The sequence below is a fragment of the Coturnix japonica genome, chromosome 4 (genome assembly GCF_054131305.1).
Source record: "Coturnix japonica strain WE chromosome 4, WE-NBRP24, whole genome shotgun sequence".
Taxonomy (NCBI): Eukaryota; Metazoa; Chordata; class Aves; order Galliformes; family Phasianidae; genus Coturnix; species Coturnix japonica.
In genome coordinates this window covers 80,288,913-80,311,929 of record NC_140666.1, presented here as the reverse complement: position 1 = coordinate 80,311,929, position 23,017 = coordinate 80,288,913, and the positions used below count along the sequence as shown (strand labels likewise).

The following is a 23,017-nucleotide window of genomic DNA, read 5'->3' as shown; positions in this document are numbered from 1 at the left end:
ATCAGGTTTCCAAAGCCTTGTCCAGTCTGACTTTGAATATCTTGTACCTTTTTATTTTTATTTTTTTTACATGCTTATATGCAGATGAGGAGTTGTGTAAGACTGCTATGAATTCAGCAAGTACAAGGTAGCTCAAGTCTTTTTTGAATGACATTATTTATTCTATTATTATTTAATGTGGAGGAACTAGTGAACTGCATAATTTGATAGAAATGTGTGTGCTGCTCCCTGAACACCTCTAATGCTGTCATGCTTTCTTCAATTTTTAGAAGTTATTTGAAAGAATGAACACAAAATACTCTGCTCTGATAAAAAGCACAAAGCAAGTTAATAGAATGTGGCAGTGTACACCTATTTTCCTGGCAGTTTTTCTGTAAATTGCTCAGAACTCACCAGGTCTCTTGGCCTGTTGGCTGTTCAGGGACTTCCTGGCACTCATTGGCTTGTTCCCAGGGCAGAATGTGACATGGGATGTGCCTTAAAGATGCATTTTCGTTTCTCCTAGGATTAGTAGTTCTCCCCATATAGCAGACACCAAGTCCATCCTGACTTGGCAGGATGAGCAGTGGGGTGAGACCAGGTCACTTTGCTCTTGGTAGCATTATTGCTTGTCAGGCTTTTCCATGCTTGTTAGATTTGAATGCTGACACATCTTTGGAGTCTATTATGGCAGCTCTCCAATGACATAATTTGTAGTTATTGTTGTAAGTACACTGAGGTTAGGTCCATTTCTCTGAGCTTCACCCTGACTATATTCTGTGAAAGCATCACCAATGCTGTGTTGCCTGTATGTTCCTTTCCCCAGATGTCCTAATTGTGTCCTATTATTTGCTTCTGTCTGTGATCTAAAAATCCATAGCCCATTTGACCTTTTACTCTTCATGTCAATGCCTTGCATGTGTCCTTAGAAACTCAGTAGCTTCTCCCAGTGGAGATACTGTCTCCTTTCTCTGCCTTCCTACCTGTGTGTCCTGATGATAAGAATATGAAAAAGACAATAGAAATACTATAAACCATATGGCCATAGGATAGATTTGTTTGACTTGCCCCTTTGGCCCCTCCACCTGGTCTCTGCTCCCAGGGACTCTTACTCCATGCCACTGAGCTGCAGCTGTCATTAAAATATATATAAGGATATATTTTTTTCTATTTCTGGTGAAAATCCCACAGATAAAAAAATCACTCTTTTGTGGATCCTGTGAAGGGGATAAGGCTCTCTCAAAAGCCATTATATCAAAATATTTTTATGTCAAGGATAATTGCTGAAGTCCAGAATATTATTGTATTCTCTCCCAAAGGAGAGAGAGAAATTTTTTTTTCAGTCTGATTTGACACTTTTAGTTCCTTAAAAGATTAAAACTGTAATATCTTTTTTAAAGAACTAATTTAATTTTTAAAGAACTTTATGACTTTTCGTGAGCTCTTTGCAGCCAAAACCTTGAGCGATGAAGCCAGGAGGTTCTTGGCTAGAAGAATTGTTCACTTTTCTAAATAATGGCAAATAGAAAACAAAGACTTTAATCGGTAAGAATGTAAAAAGACCTGCATTTCTCACAAGTAAGCTCCTCTTGGTGCTAACCAGTCTATATATTACATGCTATACAAAGTATTGCAATCTCTACCACCTCAACCAAATCCCCTACAAGTCAAAGGACTTATTTACTTCAGCAAAGAGCTTTTTCTTGTATTTTATGTATGTATATATATATACATATATATATATATATATATATATATATACATATATTGCTTAATGAGTAATATTGCAGAAAAAGTTGTAGGAAACTTACTCATTTTGCAATTAATACTTCTTCTATTTGCAAACTGTCTTTAAAAAAAATGACCATGTAGCATTTCAAATCAGTATTCAAATTGCAGGTGTCTCTGGTTTGTTTTCTAGAAACTGAGAATCCTCATAGGTTGGATTAGCTCAAGTTGGAAATTAGGAAAAATTTGTTATAAGAAAGAGCAGTAATGCATTGGAGCAGGCTGCCCAGGGAGGTGGTGTCAACATCCCTGAAGGTGATCAAGAAAATGGTAGATTTTGCATTGAGAAACATGATTTAGTAGTTTGGTGACAATGGGTTGATGGTTGGACTGGGTGATTTCTGTGGTCTTTCAAACCTTAATGATTCTGTGATCCTAAGCAAATAGAAAGCTAATGATGAAGTAAACTAGTTATCCTAGATAAAAGTGGGAGATATATGAGCGCTGATCTGCAATAGTTCTCTATTTTGTAGTTCTTATAAGAAACATCTGACTGGCATCATAAAAGGGACAAGATGATCCAACATATTGCAGAGAGTTATAATTGTGTTTTTCAGTGTTGGAGAACAAATGTTCTATCTCTTGTGCCCCACCTGGACACCGAGAGGCTAATTTTTATACATCTTTGACCTAAACTCTTGTGTTGTTCTTTAGAGAGTTCATAAGGGATAGATGCAGAATGAAGAAAAATGCAAGAATGTAGATACGCTTCTGGGCTGCAGAAGACAAATTGTGAGCTTGACCTTTCTTGAGCTTGCTACTCAGCAAGGGATGGAAATTGTTCTTTAAACTTTAGCTAGGAGATATATACCTATATTAATTGTAACAAATGTTTTACCTATAATAGGTGGAATATTTTTAGATGGAAATTTACGTTTCTTCTGTGGGGTGTCTCAGATGAACAGGAATTTATATACCATGGTTTATTCCATGTATCATACACACTGACTCATCTCTTACCAGACTGGACCTCAATTATTTGGAGAACCAGTTAGTGAATGTGTGTGAAGCCAGGTTACAAAGAAATTCTAAGCCATAGATAGATGGCTTGTTCGTACACATACATCTCCACATGTGATAAATCCCTAGTTATGCTCTGTACTAAAATGCTGAAAATTTGACTAATAGAAGATATATTTCCTTGTTCCTAAATAAGTTTCACAGAAGAGGAGGCTCCTTTAAAAGGCATTGTTTGCCAAAACAAACCACCCAATCACAGAATCACAGAATAGCAGAATGACCTGGGTTGGAAGGGACCTCAAGGATCATGTAGTTCCAGCCCCCCTGCCAAGCAGGGCCACCAAACATACACATTTACTAGATCACCCAAAGCAGCCAACTAAACAAACAAACCCTCTGCCAATAACAAAATCAACAGCGACTAAAACAAACGAGGAAATTTTGTAGCCAAGTACTTTCAGCCATGTAGTTTTTGTTCTTGTAATCACACAGTCTCAAAAAACACGACCAAAACTTACTTGCTGTTAACGGAGTATTAAGTACTTACTTGCCTGCTCTTATTAGCAATAAAATAGTTCCTGTTAAAGTAAAAATTAAACTACGGATCATAATTCTGGTGAGAGCAAAGCTTGCATGTATACACAGGCAATTTCCATCTTGTTTATGGTGCTATTCATAAAACACTCAATTCATATCCTTTACACGTAAGCAGAGCCTTCTGAGAGCCTTGCAGCTTTGTTCCAGTGCTGAGAGCAAGCTGTACTCTCTCTGGTTTCAAAACCACTTTAATCTGAAGGTGACAAATGAGAGAGATTAATGGCTTCAATTTGGACACGTGGCCAAGTACAACATTGATTCTTCAGCAAAGGCGGAACAGACTTGATTGCCTGGGGTTTAAGAAAGCAAATATTGACTTGGTTAATGATAATATACATTTCTTAACATATCACTACAGAGATGCAAATACTCTATGCACACTTTAATGCCACATTACCAAGTTGCCTAAATGTATGTTTAAAGATACAATGGAATTCCATTAAGTTCAATAGAAAAGAATGCATAATTAAAGGACTAGATTATCTGAGGGTTAAGCAGGTATTTAAATATGGGAATAGTTTTCACATCCTTGTTTTTATAAGGGGACAGTTAGGACACAGAGAGGACAAGTGACTTTCCCAGCATTTCCTAAGAAGCCTGGAGTGGATAAAGAAGATGAACCCAGTTTTCTTGTTCTTGGTTAGACCCAAGTCTGACACAGAAAGCCGTCTTTAATATGTAGACAGTGTCTCTGCATTGCTACTTGTAAACACAAATTTTGGTGAGGGAAAACACAAAGACTTGGCACCACCAGGGATTTTTACTAGGCATGCTTCAGATAATATACTTTAGAGTCTTCTAAACTAGATTTATTAGCAAAAAGCCTTGAAACCTTTAGTACAGTAATAAGTTTGGAAGGTTTAGGCAAAACTTATATTAGAAGATACAGATACATCTGTGGATATTTTCTCTTGTCCTTGTGTTGCTTTTAAAGACTGTCTTTCTTCTGCAGATGATAAGAGACAAGCTGGTTTTCTAAGGAGAACTGCAGAAATGATGTTGATACACTTTAATTGCTAGCCAGAAAAATGCCCTCTTTAATAAAACCTTTTCTGAAGTCAATTAAAATAAAGGGCTTGGAACACAGGAGGGTGCAAAGAGGTGCAAAGAGCTGATGTACAATCATATTAGCTGGAGAGATTAAACATTCACTTTCAAAGGCAATTCAGTGGTGATGGACTCCCCAGAAAACCCCTTCTCATTTCTCTTATGCTAGGAGCATAGGAAAATATATCCTTGAAGGTTTATCTGAGTGTTGAAAAATGTAGGGTCTAAGACTTTCTCAGGATTAACTCATCACATATGAGACCACCATGAAATAAAACTAAGCAACATTTAGACCTCTGTGACAGTGTGACATACTCAGCACTTTTATAAAGCAGGTCATTTAAATATAGCTGTTGGACTAAGGAAGACAAGTTTTTAAAATCTTAGCTAAAAGCTTTAATATATCAAAGAGAAATAAGTCAGAGTGTTACAAGTGTGAAGTTAGACATATGGCGTGAGTGTTTTTGGGTTGCTGTCAATTATGCAAGTTGACTGAAATAAAGTAGAACTCTTTTAATACTGGGAAAGCAGGTGGATGAAGCCAATATAATGGATTTTGTTTTCCCTACTGCTCCCTGCCACCAGTCTTATGCAGGTATCTTTGGAATTGGCGGTTTTGCTGGAAAATGGCTGGGGACTAATAAAGATACATATTTCACTGCACTGTGAAGACCTATCCTGTCTGTCTTGTCTAGAGATATCAATAGAAGAAATTTTCTTATTAAAAAAAAAAAAAAAAAAAAAAAAGAAAAGAAAAAAAAAGCCAAATACATAAGATACATTCTTTGTTAGCTAAATCATCAATCATAACAAATCAAACAAAGCTAAAAAACAACTAACCAAAAACCTGAAAAATCCCAGCTGTTCTCTGGTTGACAGAGTTATTCAGTCTAAGAACGTCTTAAGTTACTGCCTTATTTATGAAACTACAAGGACAAAAATGCTTCTCTATTTTGTGTCAAAACTACAGCGATGGAAGATTCTTACAGTGGATTTAGTTCATCCCTGTCAATTCCTCCACTGATATTGGTAGGATATTTTTATGGTGTATGACTTTGAGGCAATGCATTTTGAAACTCCATTTCCCTCCTGCTTGAAAATAGAAAAATAATCCTGTTGCCTCTGGGAGAAAGTATTGGCGCAGAGAAGAATTATGTTAGCATGACATATATAAAAATAAAAAATATAAAAAGGAACTTGCTCAAGAGAAAACAATGAACATTTATTTACTGTCTCACAGAGACAAATTTTCATGTCTATTTGGAAGGTTGCTGTATGACTTATATGCTACTTAAGTCTCGCTTGAAGCCCTGATCTGAATGAGAATTTCTTGTCTGCCCTGGATGTGAGGCAGTTAAAACCAGATAGAGCTGCCCACACATTTCTGATCTAAAACCATGTGTGCATGCTCAAACAGTTTGTGCAGTAGTAATGAAGGAAATGCAGGCTAAAACTAAGCACGTGCTTGTCATTCTGAGTGTGTGTTGTAATGACACTCCAGCAAAGGAAAGAAAAAAATCGCTGCTGTTCTTCACTATCTCCATCTACACTACATTACTATCATGTGACGGTGATGCTGGTTGTGCAGCATTCTCCCGGCCTACATCCATTGTATGATGAGAACCTGTCAAGAAAATGTAAAGTTTTATTTTGACATGTTATGATATTGTAGTAGTCTTCTGCCAAGCCCTTCTCAGCCTCCTAAGGAAGAAAATAAAAATGAATACAGGAAAAGAATAATGTTATTTCTGTCCATGGTATTCCATCAGTTGGCTAGCTGGTCCTGGATTTGCTTTTATAAATTGTATATCATCTGAAAATTGAGAAAAGTACTTTAATAAAATGATATTAATTTGATTGACCATACTGTGAAATGCACAATAGTCTTTGGACTTTACCAAGTCCAAGTCTTATTCTTTGCTGAACATAGAGTAGAGAAGAAACAAGTTTAAATGATGTTGTCTTAATCTGTTGTATCACATGCAGTAGTTTAGAATTTAATGACAAAAGTATTTTGAAAAGATGATAAAAGGAAATAAATATAACATGATGAGGAAGTATGGCATATATGAATGTCATAGACCATGCATCTTTAGTATTGCTATTCAAGGTCATAAATGCAGTAACTCAGCTATCAGCTCTTCCCTGCTATCAGGACCATGTGGGTCACAGAGAGGTTGCTATAGTAACTTTGCATTAACAAAGCCAAGATGCTGAAGGATCTGGCTAACTGTATAAATAAAACAATTGAGTGGAGTTTGCAACCAGCACCCTTGTTAATATTATGCGTAATTCCATCAAGGGAGCACTTAATCTCATGCGGATTAGTTTTGGGCTTGAGGAGTGAGAGAAATGCTGACACTTAAAGCTAAATTTGCATGGAATGGGTCAATGATGCCGTTGAGCTTGGTTATTGCAGTCTACAGTCCCACCTTCAAAAGACTCAGAACTGAACCCATGTGTGAAGGTACTCCTGGATGCAGATGTTTGGATATTTTGAATACAGACAGAAAATGAATTCTTTGAATCTGAGCAAAGTCCAAACAGTTAAATACAGTTGTTGAATTATATAGTTTTGTGTTAGTATGGACAAGGGAACTCATCTTTCAGAAGAAAAGGCTAGATCAGGGTGTGGATAGAGAACAAGTGGGATTTAATGCTGATCTGTCGTAGGGACCTTTATTGTTGACAAAACAATGAGAATTTATGTGTGGGAAGAAACAGCAGATTTCTGAATTGAATTTGCCTGTGTGGTGAAGATTGGCTTGAGCCCAGATGAAACTGTGCAGTATTTGGGTACTCGAAGCTCCTGGCTAAGACTGTGAAAGCACTCATGCCTAAGGCAGAGAAATAAAAGAAAGAGTTAAAGTTGTAGTCTATCATGAGCCTGCAGTCCTACAATGGAAACCCCTCATTGTCTGAGAAGAGTACCAGAGCTTTTCCATTTTCTCTGGCTGTAATAAGCCAGATCAGTGTAACTTGCTTTGTTGAAACAGACCCTGAGCAGGGTGAGCACCCATCTTAACAGCCTTCTGCAGGGGAAAGAGGGGAAGGAATATTTTTGCTTCAGCAATTCCATTTGTACTGCTTTCCTTCCCAGAATAAAGGTAGTTTTGTTCAAACTCAAGAGCCAGCGAAGGAGTTTGGCTGTGAAATGAGCTCTCCTCAGGAAAAGAGGAAACAGGTAGAAGACACAGCTTGCAGTTGCGGAAACAAAGTTCTGCATGCCCCCTCCTCCAGGTCACCCAGATGACTTTTGCATTAGCCAGCTGCAAATCACATAATGAGGCAGTTTTTGCTGGATATGTATTCTTAAATGTAGTTTTGCATTGTAGTTAGATGTGAACTTAAAAGAAGTGGTGGGAAATTAGTGGGAAATGGTATGGTTGGTATTTGTTTTGCTCACATTGGTTTTTTGTTCAAAATCTTTGGTGCTCTCAGGAAGGTGGAAGACAGGCAAAGCAGTTAATTCTTGCAGCCAGCATCAGGACAATCATATCAAGATGTCTGTTATGTAAACTGATTGAATAACATTAGACTTACAGAAATAAAACCAAATGTTCCCCCTGCACTTCCTTTTGGTGTGAAATCTCAGTGGATAAAACAGTCTGCCCCCTGAAAATGTCCTATTCATATAGATATTAACCTAATCACTTGTTCCATGTAACCAAGGGACTGCAAGATCAGAGAAGTATCCACATTCTTCTTCTTCCTGTCAGAGATGAGGTCGATACATTGAATACAGGGGAGTCTCTTATGTCTATTATTCTTACAAAACTATAAGTCAGAAGCAGAGCACTGCTGAGTGCGTTTGAAGGGTTGATATATAGCAGTAAGAAAGCTCGTATAACAAGAGTAGTCGGGTGATAAAACCAGCTGGGTAACTAAACACCCATATCTGTGCTTGAGGCCCTTGGGCAATGATGGAGGAAACTGGGAAGGAATCTGTGTATCTATCACCGCTGCTTCTACATAAGATAGAGGTTTACGTATTTTGAAGCAGAGGAAGAAAACATAGTGTCATCATAAGAAATGTGAATATCCAAAACGCAGCTGTGAAGTGGTCTGATATCATTCTTTAAGAACTGGGTGCCCTTTCTCAGGCTCAAGACTGTACAATTTGCATAATAATCAGCCAGGAGATCCTCAGCAACTTCATGTGTTCCAGCAAACATACAGGATGCAACATTTGGGGTTGGAACTACATGATCCTTGAGGTCCCTTCCAACCCGGGTAATTCTGTGATTCTGTGATCTGTGTGATTTGGTTAATTAGAGCCTTCACATCCCTTTGACTCAAATAATTTAGGGAATAAACTCTGATGTCTGGCACTGCAAGTTAAAATGTTGGCTCGGGGTCTGAATAGAAAGGACACAGGGTTATTCTCTTTCTTGTTGCTGCCTAGGCTCAGGCAAGAGTCATGGAAGAGGCCTTGACTAGCCAAGCTGCTCTCCACTGGCGCACACCAATTGACCTGACTGTGTCCCAGTGATGTTTTCTAGTCTTGTGAAGACATCACATGGAGATCTGCTTTTATAGGGGTGAAGAAGGGTGGAAGAAAATTATATTGAAGTAACTATTTTATTTGAAAATTAGCTCACGCATTCCATGAAGGTCTACTTTTCCCCGTGATCTTACCAAATCCCTTAATTCATACCACTTAGAATAAACTGACTGCTGAGTGTAAAGAAGATTTGAAGTGTCTTTTCTGTACTGCTAAATAATGATTACCTGGGGAGATATAAAATTTGAATTGGAAATGTCTGAGCTAGAGCTGATGATATATTAGATGTATTATCTCCAACCTGAGGCCTTCAGTCAAGAGAGAAGGTCATCTGTTAAAGAAGTTAAAGAGCACTGCACCAGGTATTTATATTTTATATATATTTTTGAGTTTAATTTTCTCCACAGAAATGGTGCATAACTTTTCCAAGGAGTTATGTGTTGCATCTTCTTTTTAGGCTTCCTAAATTATTATATTTCACTTTATGTTTCATGATTTAGAGAAAGAATCTGTACCGTGCTGAAACCTGTGATTTTTTCCTTCTTTATTTTCTAACTATTTCTTACTATAATTGTTTAATTGCTATGTAAGAACTCTGACCATAGATACTTGAATCCCGACTTCCCCCAGTCCATGTTCCTGTGGTGAAACTGAAGAAAAAACAATATGCCTTACAGTGTGCTGAGTCAGACAGCAGAATAAAAGAAGTGCTAATTAGTCCCAAGAAGTGTTCCTGTGTGACAAAGGGCATTTGTCTTCAACTAGACCTCATTTTTCTCATTTAGAAAATGAAGCTGAAATTTCTTGCCACAATAGTCTGTGAGGTACTGAACCTGTACTGGACAAATGCCCTGGAGAAGGGAGGGGAGTGTGAACTACCTCAAATTTTTCTCCAAGTTTTCCCATTGAGAACAAGATAATTGGAAGTAGATGGAGTCTCCCCTCTTGTCTCCTGATTGCTCAAGTGAAGCCAGATTTCTAAGGAGGAGAAGTACCTGAGAATCTCTGAGGTTTGGTGTCTCCTGAGTCTGGGTTCTGTACTGCTGATGATTAATAGCATCATAGTATCATCATCATAGTATCATAGTCTCGTGCGGGTTGGAAGGGACCTTAGAGATCATCGAGTCCAACCCCCTGGGATTCGAGCCTCCTGTGAAGCAGAGCGGCACTTCTACCACTTGTGCCACAGGGGGGATTCGGCATTCCTACCACTTGCACCACTGGGGCACACACATTAGCATGAGCCATCCATAAATGAAATGCAGAAGAAATAGCAGTATTGGTATTTAACTTAACTCTGTTTTTTCTAGCTGTTAATTATTCTCCTTTTATGCCTTTTCATGTTTAAGCTGTATAATTGTGCATAACAAAATGTTTGTTGTTACCTGCTGTGATTTTGAATAATTTGCGGCATTAATATGCAATTTGGGACCACCATATATTCTCTTTGAAGCAAAATGAAGGTTCCTTTACTGTTTTTGTGTTTTTTGAAGGTGTGTGGTAAGCAGGGTTTGGCTCACACAGTCTTTTCTCTGGATGTCAATTTTGAATCCACTGAACAAATTAGAGAAGGCATAATGAAGACATATGAGATATGTGTGACATATTACTGGAATAGGCTCCCCAGGTAGGTGGTTGAATAGCCATCCCTGGATGTGTTTAAAAGCCATTTGGATGTGATGCTCAGGGATATGATTTAGCAGAGGGTTTTTACAGTTAGGGTACTATAGTTAGGCTGCAGTTGGACTTGATGATCTTCAAGGTCTTTTCCAACCTGGGTAATTCTATGATTCTATGATTACTATGAAATAGCTTGCTGAGGTACATGGTAATCTAAGCAAAGCAGCCCAGGACCTCTGCAAACAGCAGCATCTTGTACTTCCAGTTAATTGATTCTGCAGATGTAGTCAGCGACACCAGTGTATTTATCCTATGTCAGTGCCACTGGTCCTATAAGTTTCATTTGATTGTGTTCTTTTCTTAATGGATGGGTTAACCATATCTAAAAATAAAAATGTATTTTTCCCATTATAACAGGGACCTTTTTTTTTTACATGAGTTCTGTGAATTTCCCTGGAAACAAGAAAACACTGAGATAAGGTCAGAAAAATGGTAGCATGCCAGCCATTGTTTCCAGTTTTTCAGTCCCAGCTTAGTACCGGATAAATGATATTGCTGGGGCTCCAGGTGTTAGCTGATACTGGCAGTAACTTCTGAACAAAGACAGGTGTGGTATGTTTGGGTCAGCAGAAAGTAGGTGGGAATATTTGGCAGTGAACAGTTGCCATGTCAGGATAACACAAAATAATTTTGTTTTTCTCTCCTACCCTGGCCTGTTTACTGGAGCGGTTTTGTTGTGCCACTGTCTGCTTGTGCTTCACTGCTGTCCCAGGATCCCTTCTCTTGTACAGTATAGGATGGGGATGAAAACCTCTTTCTGGCTGTCTTCACAGATAGCTCTGGAATATTTTCTAGTTTTCCAAATGATGAAAATACTGCCCTTCTGAACATGAAGCAGGCTGGTTTAATGTTAATACGAAGGTCAACCCTAAAGGTTAACTGCCTTATAAATAACCACATTGTTCCCTCCACTCGCTACAAGTTTGCAAGCTGCTTAATATATGCCCAGTCATGGAATGGATGAAAATATAATGGTAAGAGCAGACATTCAGAACTATTGCTCTTGCTTTTCTTAAGCTTACGCAACTGTTTGCAGTAGCTGGTTGCCAACAGGACTGTTGTGTCCTGACACTTCAGGCTAATCTTCTGTCTCCTGAATACACTCAGTTTCAACACTCTTGAATGGATATGCAGGAGGAATATTTGCAAGATCAAGCCCATTCACTGAACTTCACAAATTCTTTTGCAGCTGCTAAAGCCATCAGCCTACGTCTGTGTTTGTTGATCCAGTAATACCAGTTGAAGTCCTGCCTGAAAGCACCTAGTAGTAACCATATCTTTTGGCCATAAGATGCCCACCCCTCAAATCTCTTCTGGATTTATCCACCTGCTTCTCCTCTTGTAAATGCCTGAACTTCCCACTTCTAAGGGTTTTCCAGTGAATCTATCTGATCCTTATGTGCACTGACAAGTGTCCTTTTCTGCCAGTTCATATCTGCTTAAAAAAGCAGAGGTCATCTGCATCCACAGCCTCCTCTCTGCAGAGAGATTCAGAGGTTATCTGGTTGTGAATAACTCTTGCACCACGGGCTTGCAGATCTGTTGAAGATGACAAGGAAATTATTGTCAGTGGTTATCTGCAAGAGCTCCTTGAAAAATTAGTCAAATGCATTAACAAGCTGTAGGAGAGGAGGGTGTATTTTATGTAAATGGAGTTGGAAAGTCTTTGAAACTAATTACTTGAAGTGGGTGGATAAAGGTGATGGGGTGTGATAGACATACAGATTTTTTCCTATTTGCAGAACAGATAGTGTTGATTAGCTGGGCTTAGTATAGCACTGCATATATTAACTGAGCATAAAATTGTTCCTATTGGAAAATGCCTACTATGTGATTAAACCTAACAGGTCATGCGCCGGATGTTATTACAGAAGCAAATTTAGAAAGTTTTGGAGGTATACTCCTGCAGATAAGTGCACTGGTTTTGGTGAGCTTGGTATCATATTTTTGTCCTGTTTTAGTGTCAGTATTTTACTTTGTAGTAAAAATGGAAGCAAATGTAAAAGGAAATGTGGAAACTTTACCTACAGAATAGCTTGTGTCTTCTGAAAAGCCTTGTACTCAGTAGTAGTTCTGGGGAAACTCTATTTCACACATGCTACTCAGAGTAAGTGCCCTGAGAGATGTGGTAGAACTTCCTGTCTGTCAGCTGCCCATTTACATCCCAAATCCTATTTGACCTTCCAGCTTTGTGCTTGATGGTCATGCTAATTTTTTGGCCAGAAAAGTTTCTGCTTGTTTCTTTGGTGCTATTGTTGATATGGTCTTTAATGCTGCAGGCATGAGCTGTACACTTAGCTCCTAGTGCATCGTCTTCGATTTAACCATAAAATATTAGAATATTTATAGAAGTCAGTGGTTTCATTTACATGCCAGCTGGAGATCAGAATTGCATATTGGAGTTATCTACTTGGTCTAGAATTGGGATTTGCATAGATATCCACATGTGTTTGGTAGATGAATAAAGCACTATAATGACTACAATAGTAAATCAACTGTGTTGTCCTCAAGTATGAGTGCTTGCCATGGATGTGTACTTCATGTCAGTCTGAGAACTGAGCACCTGCTGTTGATCTGAGTCCTCTCCCCTTTCATATACTGTCTTATATTGTCCTAGATATAATACAGAGATTTTCTTAACTTCCCAGTCTGGATAGAGTCTCCTTGGTGCTGTGTTCTGTGAAGAAGTACAATGTCCCTGGGCTATGGCCATTTCAGCGGAATGGTTTGTGGGTGAATGACAAAATGGAAAAGATTAAAGGAAAAGGAGGAACAAGAAACAGCATTAAGAATAAATGGAGTGAACATTCGAATTAACAACTGAACTTGAAAGAATATGTTGAAACATAACTGGTGTGAATCTTTTCTTTCTAGAAGCAAAACTGCAATGGAATTGATTGGTACTAGTGAATATGGGAGTGAAAAAAATAGAGAGAGAGAGGAAAGCCTCAGGAAAATGATTCAGCGTGTTTGATTGCAAGCACCAGGCTGAGAACATGTGTAACAATTACAGGTCTTTGGAAAATTTAAGGCTGAGATTTCAGTGGGTCTCCTTAAATAGAAAATAGATGCATGTGAGCCTTTGATGAACAAGTACACAAGGTTATGTAGCAGTCACAGCATATTCTATCTAATTTGGGACACTGAGCCTGATGCATCACTGTTACATAAGCCTGTTGACCTGATATAGGGCTTTGTGATTATAGGAATTTGAGAAAAATAAATCTTTTTCAACTTAGCTTATGTGCTCACATGAAATTAGTGTCTTTTTAAAGTTTTGCTGTTTGTATACATTATTATTATTATTATTATTATTATTATTATTATTATTAGTTCTATGGCTACATAGATCTGGTGCTTTCCCAATTAAACATAAAACGTGGTATTCCCTGAAGAGTTTGCTTTTGGAAATGAAATAGGGAGGGAATTAGTACCTGTGATAAAAGGGAAGAATGAAGAGGCTGTGAAGATGGTGAAAGTGCAGATTGCTAGGCAATAGGACAGTCTGTGTGTTTAAGCATCTGGACCCTGGGATGTTCTGTAGACCAGTCATAATGGCCTGTTATTTAAGTGGTGGAGAATGGAAAAAGATCATTCCGTTTTGCAGAGGATTTTGATAGATTTGTTTAATTTGGCTTTATTCTGATTTGAAACAAACAAAGTGTATATTTTTTTGAGTTCTTCAACACCTAGAACTGAAGGCATTAGAAACTTTGGGGTCTGCAGCTCAAGGCTCTCTGTCTGGATCCTCTGGCTGATGAGGGTGCCAGGGAGTTGCACATTTCCAGAGCTCTCACACTCGTCTTCCTTGTCTTTCTGCCTGGTGGGCTAACAGGGAGCTGGCAGCCTCAGAATCTGTGAGCAGGGATACTCCACTCTGAGTTTCTTGGCAACCTGCCTAATGAGATCTGTAGAGGAGCCAGCAGCTTAGGAGTTCTGCAATCTCTGAGGCGATCCTGGAGCAATAACTTCTTTCAAACTCCCACTCTCTGTCAACCTGCCAGAAATGCCGTTGAAGACCAGGGGAGGGGACCTGGCAGGAAATCAGGCGTGAATCCTGCAGCCTCATCAAAATTGAATGTTCTGTGAATTTTTTTTCTGACTGCTTTTAGTAATCCCATGTGGAAACCCTAATGTGTCAGCACCTGGCTGTTGAGATCCTATGTCCACTTGCTTTAAATATAGTGCATCTAAAGTTCAGGGAGGAGAAAGAGAGGATGAAGAGAGACATACATGGCCCTAGTGGCTCTGTTAGTTGCACACCATCTCTGCACTGGTCTGTGATCTACTGGTTAAGTCCATACACATAATTCTGTGTGCTTGGTCAGGCATCTTGATGCGCTGCAGTGCCTACCTTCACATAGCTCTATAGCTGGGATTCAGCTCTTCACGTAGCACCAGGCCGTCCATTGTCAAATGGTCTACAGATCCCCATTGCTCTCATGGTGTTTATTCTAGAAAGCCTAGAGGCTGATAAGATGGCACTGTAAAGGCAGATTAAATACATATTTATGCTTAGTTCTTTTTTCCATGCTTGCTTTATCACTGACCTTGATGTCTGTATCTGAGTAAAGATATTGGAATAATAGAATCATTAAGGTTAGAAAAGACCTTTAAGAACAGCTAGTCCAACTATCTGCCCATCACCACCATACCCAGTAAACCACCTGATTCAAACTGTGTGGATGAGAACTATCTTGGCATTTATTCGTCCTGAGCATGCCCTTATAATTCAGTAGGTTATAGAAGCCTAAAATTTGTTGTAATTTATGCTAAACATTTACAGCTTCAGAGTGGAGTTTCAGTAGTCAGGGGGCCCTGAAGGTGAACATGTTCTTGTTTTTTCTAGCCATGAAGCCGGAGGTTGGTAGACAACAAGCTTGATGGTCCCTTTAGGGTGATTTAGAACTAATGATGCAATGCAAAACTGCCCGAATGACAGAGAAAATCTGGGCCACTGTGTTCATCTTGTCTGATTTCCAAATTTTCCAGTGCTCAAGGGGACAAGATTGTAATGAAACATGACTTCCTGCTATGTGGGTCATAAGCTGAATTCTCCACTACAGGAGTAAAACTTGACCAGGGAAACTTGCTTTGCCTCTGTGAATATTGATGGGAATAACAAATGTTTTTCTTCCATTAATAATTTTCAAGCAGTTGGATTTGGGATAAAATCACTTTGGTCTTTACTACTGGCATTGCATTAAAATATGCTGCAGTAACAATATGCTGCAGTTAGTAGACCAAAATTCTCTGTTGCTCCTCAGGCTTTTCCAGTAATGAGGGGACTGCTGTGGGGTGTCTGTGGGTGCTGCCCCTGCAGTGCTGCCTCATCATGGCTGTCACCCATTCTCTCTGTCAGGCAGGGCTGGGCAGGCTGACACTCAAATCTCCTGTAGGTTGGTTGAGCATCAGGGTGAGGAATCAGCCACAGGAAGTCTATGATTTGCTATTGGCCGGCATATGGACTTGTAGTAATATTGTTTTGATTTTTACTTAAAAAAATAAAATCCTTAGCCTCAAGTGCTACATAATTGGTTCTGGATGAGCATTCATAATTCTCCCCTGTGTGACTGGAGGGATAGTAGGATAATAAAATACCTTGATGAAATGTGAATTGGCTTGCCCATTTTTCTTATGCTGACAACAGCAAGAAAATCTGCTGATGAGCTACTTGCATGACTGTGCATTTAAGGGGGAGATACTTCTTTGTTACTGCTACAGCACTGTTGCAGCAATTTAAAAAGTGTTTAAGGAGACTGCAATAATTCTGGATGTGTCTTTGGTGACTAAACATAGTTTTCTAAATAAGCAGTTCTGCTGATGATTTTTCCTAGTCTCCTGTGAGTCATAAAACCTTGTGTCATACTGATAAATCCATTCTTAACGACCTTGAATTTTAAAGAAAACGTGTGTCTCTTCTCCTAATTCAAATAATTTAAATTAATGATTTTCTGCAGAGCATTTGTGGTGCTTCCCAGTTCATCAAACTTCCCAAAGGACAGCAAGCAGTCCCATATTTGAAGGCAGCACTGACACATTGACAGTGCCCCTCTGGCACAAAGGTTGCTGTGGCTTAGATGAATGTGACCCTTCTGAATAGCCTTTATCCATGCAAAGTGGTAATCTTCTCCAACCCTGGAGACATCCAAGGTCAGGCTAGATGGGGCACTGAGCAATATGATCTAGTTGTGGGTGACCCTGTTCATTGCAGGGAAGTTGGACTAGATGACCTTTAAAGGTCCCTTCCACCTCAGATGATTCTATGATTCTATGCAATGTGAATAGGTCTGCTTAAAAGATCATCTAGTAAAATGACAGCAGTTTCAAAACTGGAAAACTCCAGTGGCTTTTATTCCAAGGAATCTTGTCCTGTTCACAATAGGTATATTCTCTTCACCCAGCAGGTCTTTCAGATTTTCGTGGTTGTGCTTACTTCCTTGTCTTCCCTAGCATTCCCCACTGACATGCATGGAGGTAGAGTTTGCTGCTGCCCCAGGAGGTGGTGGAGTCACAGTTCCAGGAAATGTTCACAAGATGTGGAGATGTGGTAGAGGGACTTGATTTCATGGACAACGGTAGTGATGGGCTGACAGCTGGATTAGATGATTTCAGTGTTCTTTTCTAACCTTGATGATTCTATGATTTTCTCATTGTCTGTTGATTCAGTTTGCAGTGCCTTGCTGCAATGAATCAAAGTCAGCAAATGAGACATGTTTTTGGAGGCTTCGTAACTGTTACTTACTGCAAGTACATCAGTTCCATTTCTGCGAAACTTGGACTGCACATTGCCAGCAGAACCTTATGGTTAAGATTGTGATGTTAAAGATACTCCCTGAGAAATAGTAAGGAAAAGGAGTGGCCCTTCAGACACAGTGTTCGGAAATAATGCAGCTGAATATTCTTTTGCAGACTGACTTTAGGGCTGCAGGAAAGTGATGTGTCAACTTGCACATTGTATGTTCACAGCTGGAAGAAACACATGTGTTCTGTTTGTAACTAGGTGTATTATGATGCTAACGCATGTGTGTAGGTGCCATGCTGCATATTTGGAGGAGTCATGCTCTTCTTGTTCATATAGTCAGAGATTAACTCATTTGTATTAGCCTTCAACTCCATAATAAGTCTTAATAAGAGATATAAAGTGATGTAAATAACACTAAATTCATGTTCTCAGTTTACCTTAGCAGAAAAGGACCCCATACTTAATAAGTGCCAGTAGATTTTCAAGGCTACCAAAAGCTTTGGAGGGAGTGATGTTTGTACAGCAAAATCAAACAGGGTCTTGTGGAAGATGCTTTAAGTACAAAGGTGTTTTTTCATTGTTTCTTATTTTAAATTGGAATAGGGACAGTCTTTAAGTAGGGCTTGTACTGGGGGAACTCTTTTTCTTAAAAAAAATATCCAGCTGGATTTTTCTTTCATACACACACACACGCACACACACACACACACACACACATGTGTTTTTCTCAACAAGCTGTGATCAGACTTCAAGGCTTCTTAGTTTGTCATTTCCAATTTTTGGACTGCTTCATATCAGCATGTTTCACCCTAAGTTTGCTGGCAATCTGGCTGCTTTGGCTGCTTTTTCAAGACTATGGGTTATATACTGATCTCGTAAGTTCATCTGTTACTGCTGCCTGCCTGCAAATTTCTGCAATATTTGTTGAGCAGGATACACGTCAGGATTCTTCTATATGCATTTGCATGTCAGAGTTGAGTGTCTTGCACCAGAACAAGAGGTATTAACAGAAATGTTATTGTAGAAGATATTTTGAAAGCAAATACATTCTTCCTATATATTAAACAGTAGATGAAATAAATTTCCAGGATGGTGCTCAGCACAGCAGTGAATTCAACTGTCCATGCAGGTTTGGAACTCCTGTTTGCTCTACCCCAAAGAACACTCCTAAATTGCTCTTCTCCAAACAGTGTGAAAATGAATGTGTAACAATTTCCAGAAGAGTTCCATACCAATAAATAGCACTACTCATATGCTGTTTATTGAGCATAATGTAGATTCAACTGTTAATGAAATTAGTTTATCTTGTGTACAGTTTGGTTAAAACAAAGATCATACGTCACTGCATGAATTCTCATTTTTCCAGAGTTACTGTGTTAGTTTGGAAAGAGACAATGACATAAAGTCAGAGCAACAATACTGAATCATATCCATGAATGCAAAACTTCTTAGTATGTAATATATTTATTGGCCACAAAAAAATTTGATCACCATGATTTCATTTTCTAACAGAAGATAATATAATTCATTTATGGTTTTTAATAGCCGTGGCTGGTTAGTTGATTGTTTTTTCCTCTGGGGTGCAGTTGCCATAGCTTTTCCTTTGCTCTGATATACAGCCAAGCTCTGTTGGCCTTAGCTTTTAATTGCGATCAATACATCTTCACTCAGACTTTAATGAGATTCACACCTCCTGAACTCCATCAATTAGAAACTACCTTCATAAACAGCGAATCATAAATAGGATCCCACGGAGTACTATTTGATTTTATTTTTCCAAATACAAAAATCAAATGTTTTTACAGAGATCAGAATGCATTTGTTGAAACAATATTTATTTACTGTAAAGCTGAGGGATCCCACGTTTATTGTGGCAAAAAGCAGCTTTCTAACACTTCCTTTCCTGCAATTACTCTTCTTCAACAGTTTTTTTATAGGCAAGTAATCAAACTTAATTTGTAATCTCAGATGTGCATAAAATATTTCATGGTAGATTGTTTCCTAATAAGGCGTGCATGCCACAGACCTTTAATTTTCTGTAATTAACATATATATAAAAGACTAAATGCCCGTTATGTTTGATTGATCAAATATCTATAAGTACATTATCAAATATTGAAGAACAACACAAGCCTTTTTGCCTGACATTTTCTTTCCTTTGTGCTGCTGTAGCTCTGGAACAGAGGTAAAAGCCAATAGTTCCTCAGTGATGTCAAAGTAGAGATAATACATGATGATTGGTAATGGTCAAAACAGAGCAGAGTAATTCTTTTATATTTTTCAGCATGAATTCTTTTCAGTTGTTACACTGTATTCAGTTCTTTGATATTAGATGTTAGTTATTATTAGGAATTGTTTCCAGTAGGCATTGGCTGAAATTATTCAGAAAGCAGAGTGAAGCAGTCAGTATTGTTTCTACCATTACATTCATTAAATCATCGTCCTTTGAACAAGTTGCATTGGTGAGGGCACAGCAATGGCCTTGGATAGCATTACCAGTGCTTTCTCACTCAGGTTCCTTTAAAATGTTAGTTTAGATACTATGGGGAAAGGGCCCTTGCTCTTTGAGGAGAGGCCAAAGGACCTAGGCTGGTTCACCCATGAGAAGAGCTGGCATTGGAGAGATTTCACAACAACCCGTAAGGAATTGCTGGGCTCAGTTGACATAAGGTGAATCAAAGGAGATTCAGACTGAATACAGGAAAAGCCTTTCCTCCATGGGGACAATCCATCCGTAGGACAGGTTGCCCAGAGAAGAGAGGTTTGTGCATTCTCCGTTCTTAGAGGTTTTAAAGATTTGAATTAATATAGGCCTGAACAACCTGGTCTGGCTTCATAATTAACGCTTATTAGAGTTGGTTGATCTTAATGACCTTCTGAGGTCCTTAATATGAATCTATAGTTTTGGGAATCTCAGCACATGATGAGCAAGGATAGATGAGGATGGCAAGAAAAAGCCAGAACAAATGAATGCAGAGAGCACACAGGTTGTGAAAGATTGAAGAACATCAACTGAGCATATGAAAATGCACTAATTTTTGTTATGTTGGATATGACTCAAACCTGGATTAGAGAGTATGGTGCAGCCATGTCATTTAATTTTGTAAGATTCACTTTAAGGCTGCAGTGCTGTGAAGAAGTCAGTTTTCTTTAATGACCTTCTGCTTTAGCAGTTCTTTGTGCTGGTGACTGAGATTGATTTTGCTTCTCTTGTGATGTGGAGGAGCACGAGCTCAGCCTTTGCATTGCTGCTCATGCATGTGCTTTAGCCCTAACAAAGAACAGGAAGCCAGCAGATTTCTGAGCACCAGAGATACCCTTGCTGAAATAAGTCTCACTGTTAATAAAGGCTTGGCTGGTTATTAATTGCTGCAAAACCCTGTTGGTGACTGCACCTCCATGCTTAAGCACTGTAAATGCTTAGCTGGTATTTTTCTTTGTCAAAGTGACATCATGAAGACCTTCTTTATTTGCCTCAGGCACTTCACAAAACAGTCATCCTCCCTGACAAGAGTAATTACAACAGATCAGTAGCCATTTGTGTTGCCATATGACTTAGGTAAGTGGTACAAACAAAGAGAATAAGAGATGGATGAGTGCTGTGTCAGGAAAATAAGACTGTAAGAAGCACAAAGGTCATAAAAGACATGGAGTGAAGAATAAAAGGAGGGATAAATAACAACACATGGCAAGAAGCAAGGACAAAGGTGATAGAAAGAAAGTAAAAAAGAAAGTGAAGAATATGAGAAAAATTAGAAATTTAAGCGATAGCAAAATTTTTCAAGAAAAAAACATGTAAAAATGGAATGAAGCATTATGCAAATAATTGTTTTCAGACTGTAAGTGCTTCTGAGACTAGAGAGTCATGGGATCTCATCACTCTGATCCTGTCCAGAACCTACGGGATCACAGAGTCTTATCTTTGTGTGAGTCAGACTTGGTGTGATTGGAAGGGGAGGGACAGGATTGTCTTTCAGACAGTTCAGAATACAAGATCATATTTCTCTTTTTAATATTACCTCTCTTATGCCCATTAAAAAAAAAGGGAAGTGGCTGAAGTCCTGTGAAATTACTGGTATCTGTGGATAGCGAGAACTGTAAGTATGTTCTGCTGCGTATTGTCCATACTAAAATATGGTGATCCCCAGAAACAGTATTTTCATAAGACGTGAAATGGTTTTAGGATGTGATGAAACAGCCTCAAGTTGTGTTAGAGGAGGTTTAGATTAGATGAGAGGAAGAATTTCTTCGCAGAAAATGGTTAAGCACTGAAACAGGCTGCCCGGAGAGATGGTAGAGTCACCACCCTGAAGGTATAAAAGAGATGTGTGGGTGTGATGCTTAGGGACATAGTTTAGTGGTAGACTTGTTAGTGTGAAGCGATGGTTGAACTTGATCTCATGAGTCTTTTCCAAACAAAATAATTCTGTGATTCTGTAGCCTGGCACTGGCACTCTAGAAGCCTTCCCTTTCTTTGCCTGAAGAAAAGAATGACCTGCAAAGGACTCTTTGTTGGCAATACAGAATGGGGCTCTATTTCATCATGAATAGAAAAGAAACTCCCCTAACTCTTATGTTTGGATCCACCTACAGTGAAAACAGAGGAGATAATGTATAACATCAGAAAAAGGCTGCAGAAAGCTTCTTGTGTTATATTAAATATGAAACAAGACTGAATATTTGTCACCTTTTTATTCAAGATGGAAATCTGAACTAGCAAGTGTGGAAGGAGTCCAATTGCCTCTTACCAATAGCAATCACAGTTGTGCCTTTGCACAGCTGCCACTCTCCTGACTCAGTTATTTTCTCTTGCGTACCTCACTGGTTTTGTTTTCTATAATATCCCATGTAGCTGCTTGTTCAAAAGTGATGGCCTCCCCATTATTCTGCCTCACTCTGCATGATTTTCTGTTCTGTTTTTCTTGATGCTTAAAACTTTCCTATTCTTAAGTATAGATCATAGGGCTCCTTTCTTTCCCTCTTTCTGATTTTCCTCTTCTGAGGAGAATGTCAGTGAATAAGATATGTTTTAGTAATGACAGTTACTTTCCATTGCTAGCCAGTTTTATAAGAATGATTTGAATATATCTGTGTTTTAGAATCTTGAATGTACATGTAATTTCCCATGCTCTTAATATACTAAGATGAACATTTCTCCAATAGACACTAAGTTTTAGACAACAAATACAGGCAATACATCACTCACAGTATTTGACAGTAATAATTGTAGCCTCATTAGAAAATGCAAATCCGGGCTTTTTATACCTGAGAGATGATCCAAATGATGAACTTGAAATTGCGCTAAGGAAGAGACATATAGATAGGGCTTACTTGGAATGCTGGATTTGATGGCTGTCATCCCTGGAATGCACCCTATCTGAGTGCAATCCTCCAAGAGGATTACAAAATGGTTTTGGGAAGATGGTAGAAAGTGTTCATTCTGGTATTGATAAATGGACAAATGGAACTTGTTCACAACAAGGAGCAGCAAAAAGGAGAAATACAAGATGTGACTTTCATCTTAAAATCAGTTAATCATTGGAAAACATCTCGGTGTGTTTAGAACAATTCAGTTCCCACAATGTGTTCTGTTAATGTTGCAATTGTGTTATGCATGCATGGAAGCACACAAAGCACACTGCTTTCCAAATGCATTATTTTGTCCTTGAACAAGTAATGAATGATTCCTTAAACTGTGGAAATACAGATTCTTATCT

At 38.7% G+C, this 23,017-nt stretch overlaps 1 protein-coding gene across 12 annotated transcripts in view; it reads left to right on the top strand.

The window, feature by feature from the left end:
* C4H4orf50 (chromosome 4 C4orf50 homolog) overlaps positions 1-23,017 on the top strand; it is a 67,960-nt gene that overhangs the window by 40,690 nt on the left and 4,253 nt on the right. The gene's annotated exons all lie outside the window — the stretch shown is intronic.